This window comes from Saccostrea cucullata, unplaced genomic scaffold (assembly GCF_032062105.1).
Source record: "Saccostrea cucullata isolate Sc308-1 unplaced genomic scaffold, CSIRO_AGI_Scuc_v1 ctg18012, whole genome shotgun sequence".
Classification (NCBI taxonomy): domain Eukaryota; kingdom Metazoa; phylum Mollusca; class Bivalvia; order Ostreida; family Ostreidae; genus Saccostrea; species Saccostrea cuccullata.
The window spans coordinates 1-4,537 of NW_026925919.1; the positions used below are offsets into that span (position 1 = coordinate 1).

The 4,537-nt window shown below is 31.0% G+C and overlaps 1 long non-coding RNA gene across 1 annotated transcript; it reads right to left on the bottom strand.

Annotated features, from left to right (window-relative positions):
- Nucleotides 1-3,465: 3,465 nt before the first annotated feature.
- Nucleotides 3,466-4,101, bottom strand: LOC134270082 (uncharacterized). The gene is made up of 2 exons (XR_009992718.1): nucleotides 3,995-4,101; nucleotides 3,466-3,706 (listed from the first exon to the last, which is right to left on the bottom strand). It is a non-coding gene; the product is annotated as an uncharacterized LOC134270082 (long non-coding RNA).
- Between the last annotated feature and the right edge of the window lie 436 nt (nucleotides 4,102-4,537).

Sequence of the window (4,537 nt, forward strand, 5' to 3'; positions counted from 1 at the left end):
TCTCATTCACTTAAAACTCATTGGTTAACCACATTAAAGACATTGAAGTCTCCTGAGTTGGGTGAGTCTGCGAGTCTGACCTGGTAGATGTTTGCTGATTGACAGGAAAGCAGTGAATGTGATAATACTCCAGGTGGCGCCACAACATAAACAGACAGTTCTCCAAGATGTCTACAGCACGGTCAATGGAGATTACTACGATTTATGTTCATGCTTTTCAGAGTTTCTATATATCTTCATGTTTGAAAATGTACAGAAGTTGTCAAACTGTTGTTTTAAAAATGACTTCATCTTCAAACAAAAAGTACGGTTACGTTGCATTTATCACGATATTTTGTTTGATTCATAAGGGATACACGCATCTTTATTGTGAAATACTTTAGCTGAGTAACTACAAAATGAATTTCTCTCTTGTTTGTGCAATTGATTAGCACTGTTAAGTATTGTTAACTCGTACATCAAACAAAAATAAAATTGATGACCTCATACAGGTAATTAAGGCTCAAAATATTTATATGATTCAATCCACTTATTAATTTCACCAAACATGGTATATACAAACATGTTCCATATAAATAAAGAACTTAATTTTTCATACATGATATATTTCTGATTTTTTTTTTGTACTTTTTTATAAACTCGGCTTTTGCTATGGTTCTCACACTGGATGATTAGTCCAAGGTACATATAATGGTATTGAACGCTTGAACCTCTGACTCTGTAATGAGATCCAACGAGTTTATGACCATGTTTTCTAGGTAGTTACATGTATTATGGGCATTGCACACACTAATAGCTGTCGACTCTTCCTGTTCCATAGGTACCTCAGGAGGATATTCATCAGTACTCTGTACATGTTTTTATTTTTTCAAAAGACAGTACATTATGGACTGGGGTCTGACACTGCAATACAAATTTAATGTATATAATTGATTTTTTTTTTTTTGGTTTTGTATGTTTCATAATCTTTATTTAATCTGTTTTAATCAGCTATGAAATTTCATCATGTAAAGATGATGAGTAATTATGATATTGAATCTTTTTAAAATTTTCTTTATTAAACCATAGTTTGCTTTTAATTCTCACCTACAAGTCGTCTAAGATACAATATATATAAAAAAGTACATGTATTTTACATTACGAAAACACGTAATTCATAAATTAATTATATATAACACAAATTGTTTAACATTCCTTTGCCAATTTCATCACGATAAATTAGTTCAATAAAATGTCAACATTGATGTTATATGATATATGACTTGTATAATATATACAGTGGATGCAGTATATGCTTTCATGTATCATAACTAATCTTAATCACAGCTAGTAGTACATGTACATTTTGTAAATTTTTTTCCTTGAAGTTCTCTCTTTGTATGTTAATAGTCATTAATGATTATGCCATGAATAAAAGTTTTGGTATACCTTCAAGCTTTTCCATGCTTTGATATTTTGAACTTCCTTGATTTGCGAAGACTTGAGGCTTTTTTCCCGTTAGTAAAGCCCACATACACATATGCACATTCCAGAGCTTGAGGCAGATGATGTTTTTCCAGTCCGTTTGCAGATTCAAGTGGCTTTTTGAATTAATGTTATTTACATTTATTTTTTTTTTCAATTCTGGTTTGAAGAGTTTTAATCAGCTGCAGAACTGTAGCTCCACGAAAAAAAATATTCTGACAGTCCCAGTATACTCGGGTGTCCACATCAAAAGTAGCTGCAGATCTGTAGCATTATGGTTTTATATACGTATTTGTCTTTCACCATAACGCTAAAGATCCCTTGTCTAGAATATAGGAGTTGAAAGGTAGCTAGTTGATTGACCGATGCTGGAAAAAGGAGAAATTCTCCCCACAAGAGCGCAAAAATATTGCGCCGTAAATTGCACTTTTCTGCACTACCGGATCTGAAGCGTTATGGTCAAAGACATATATATAAAACCCTAACGCACAGGCACCTAAGTGGTTACTTTTTTTTTTGTAAAAAAAAAAATATACACTTACCTAATAGATCTGATAAATATTATTAGGTATGTGTATATTTTTTATTACAAGAAAAATAAGTAACATGCAGGTGCCTGTGCCCTAACGCTACAGATCTTCAGGCTACATCAAAGGTACCCTGGCTACGCCCCTGTATTTCTTGGGTCAATTTTAAGAATATCCAATCCTCAGCCAGAAGGATAACTCCAAAAATTTATAATTAATTTGAAATGCATAAAAATGATGCTTGAAAATAAATTTTATGCAACAGTTTTCATTGAATTCATTTTTATAAGATTTAAGGTCTTTGGAAGTCTTATTAAAGATCTAATAAAAGTTGACACTTGTACCCTAACAAAGGAGAAAGAATTAATACAGTTTTAGAGAAATTAGATTTTTCTTGAATCCAGCCTTAGATGCCAATTCTTATTAGCATATGAAATGAGAAGTACTGTGTAGGGTCTTGCAATGATAGTAAAAAACTTTACACTATGCATTATAGAATATATAAAGGAAAAAGAAGACAAAATACCAAATAAGTATAAAATTCATGAAAATTTCTCTAAATGCCTAGAAACCTATTGTTTTTTAACCTAAAATATATATTTGTTGATCAATTTGCAATTAGAAAATGCATTGCTGATGTTCTAATTTATTTTCTGCAAAAATATTAGAGACTTGACAATTTTCCCTAAAAAAATGATTAAATCTGATTTTCAATTTTAAAGAAATACTGTGGTGGATAAATTTACATGCATACCTCTGTGAATCCAGAGATACTTCTTGTAACTGCTAATTTTATAAACATGAGGATCGAACTACCTTAAGACTCGTATAATTTATCAAGTACCAAATACAGAATTTTGACTAGTATTACATGAATTTCAATGAAGCTCTAATGTTATTGTTGATATGAAAATTAATATAAGAAATTTTCAAATTTCTTGGTGAAATTTACAGCAAGGAGTCGAGATATTCGTTTTTGCTTTACTTTAACTTTTCTTCTATAATCTTCTTCCCGTCCTGCCGTATAGCCTTTTTACAGAGGTCTAACCCCCCCCGGCACACAACATTGAATAAACTTTGAATCAACGTCGTTTTTATATTTTGATTCAAAATTTATTTTATTTTAGATTTTGAAAATTTGTATCAACGTTAAGTCTGAACATTGAATCAACATTGATAATCAACGTTGATTAAATGTTGAAAAAAGGGCACACAACATTGAATAAACTTTGAATCAACGTTGTTTTCTATGTTGATTCAATATTGATTTCATGTTAGATTTTGAAAATTTGTATCAACGTTGAATTCTTAACATTGAATCAACGTTGATAATCAACGTTGATTGTATGTTTGAAAAACAGTTGATTCAACATTTATTCAATTAAGCATTTTGGAAAGGGGGGAGTGTCATATAGTAATAATATGGAATTATTAATAATATTGTACCATGTAAAGAAAAAACAAATCCCATACATACATTTATATTGTATTAATCTAATCTGTTATCAAAATCTTCATGAAATATTTATCTTATCATTAAGAAGAGGCCCATGGGCTCAGATGAGCTACATGTAAAAATGAAAGTTCCATCATTAAGAGTCGGCATAATGTCATTTTCTACGGCCACCATCCTTTCTCCGGGGCCCATTTGAGATAATTTGCCACAGCTTCCACAACCTGGTTTTCCGTTGTATTGTATATGCTCATCATGACTTCTACAAAAGCATGAAATATATAACCCCAAAAATAAATTAATTTCTATTAGTTCATTACAGCAAAAAGATGAAAGGATTTTTCAATAAAACAACCAAGAAACTTTGTATACATTGTTTAAATCCAATATGATCACCTAATTACCTTTGATCAATTTGAAGAAATTAGTATATTCAAAGGCACATTTGTAGACATAACTTTGTTCGTCACACATCTGTGAACTAATTCAACTTTCCAAATTAAAAAATGCAAGTTGCATTCATAAATTCATTTAAAATCCTCAAACTTACCTCATTAATTCGTTAAATCGTTAATCTTCCCTTTTTAGATAGTCTCTGGATACACATGTGCTCCTCTGTTTACTCGAAGAGATGTCAAATTAGTTCGTTCAAAAAATGATCGCATTAATTTATTAGATAAGACATACGCTTACTTTTTCGATTACGCATTGTAAAAAATATTGTCTCCTGGCTATGCATAATCCTGTATACTGTCATCGCGGTGAAACGTGTAATGCTGAATAATTGCACAAAATATCAAACTGGCAAAAAAAAAAAGTCGGACAGGCACGGATCCAGTTAAACTTTTTTTTTACTGGGTATAAGGGTTCACCCAAGTAAAATAAAAATCTAACCCAGACATGCACTAATTTGTTGACAAGCAAAATTTAAATAAATATAAGAGGCAGTACAATCGTAGTGGCAGGACAAGAAGAAATTCACTTACGGGAGACTTTGAGTGACTTTTGAGTAAATCAATTTATATTATTATATGATTGAATAATTTCCATCTCTCTGATTGGCTGAGATCCAACTATGTTAGAAAAATATTAC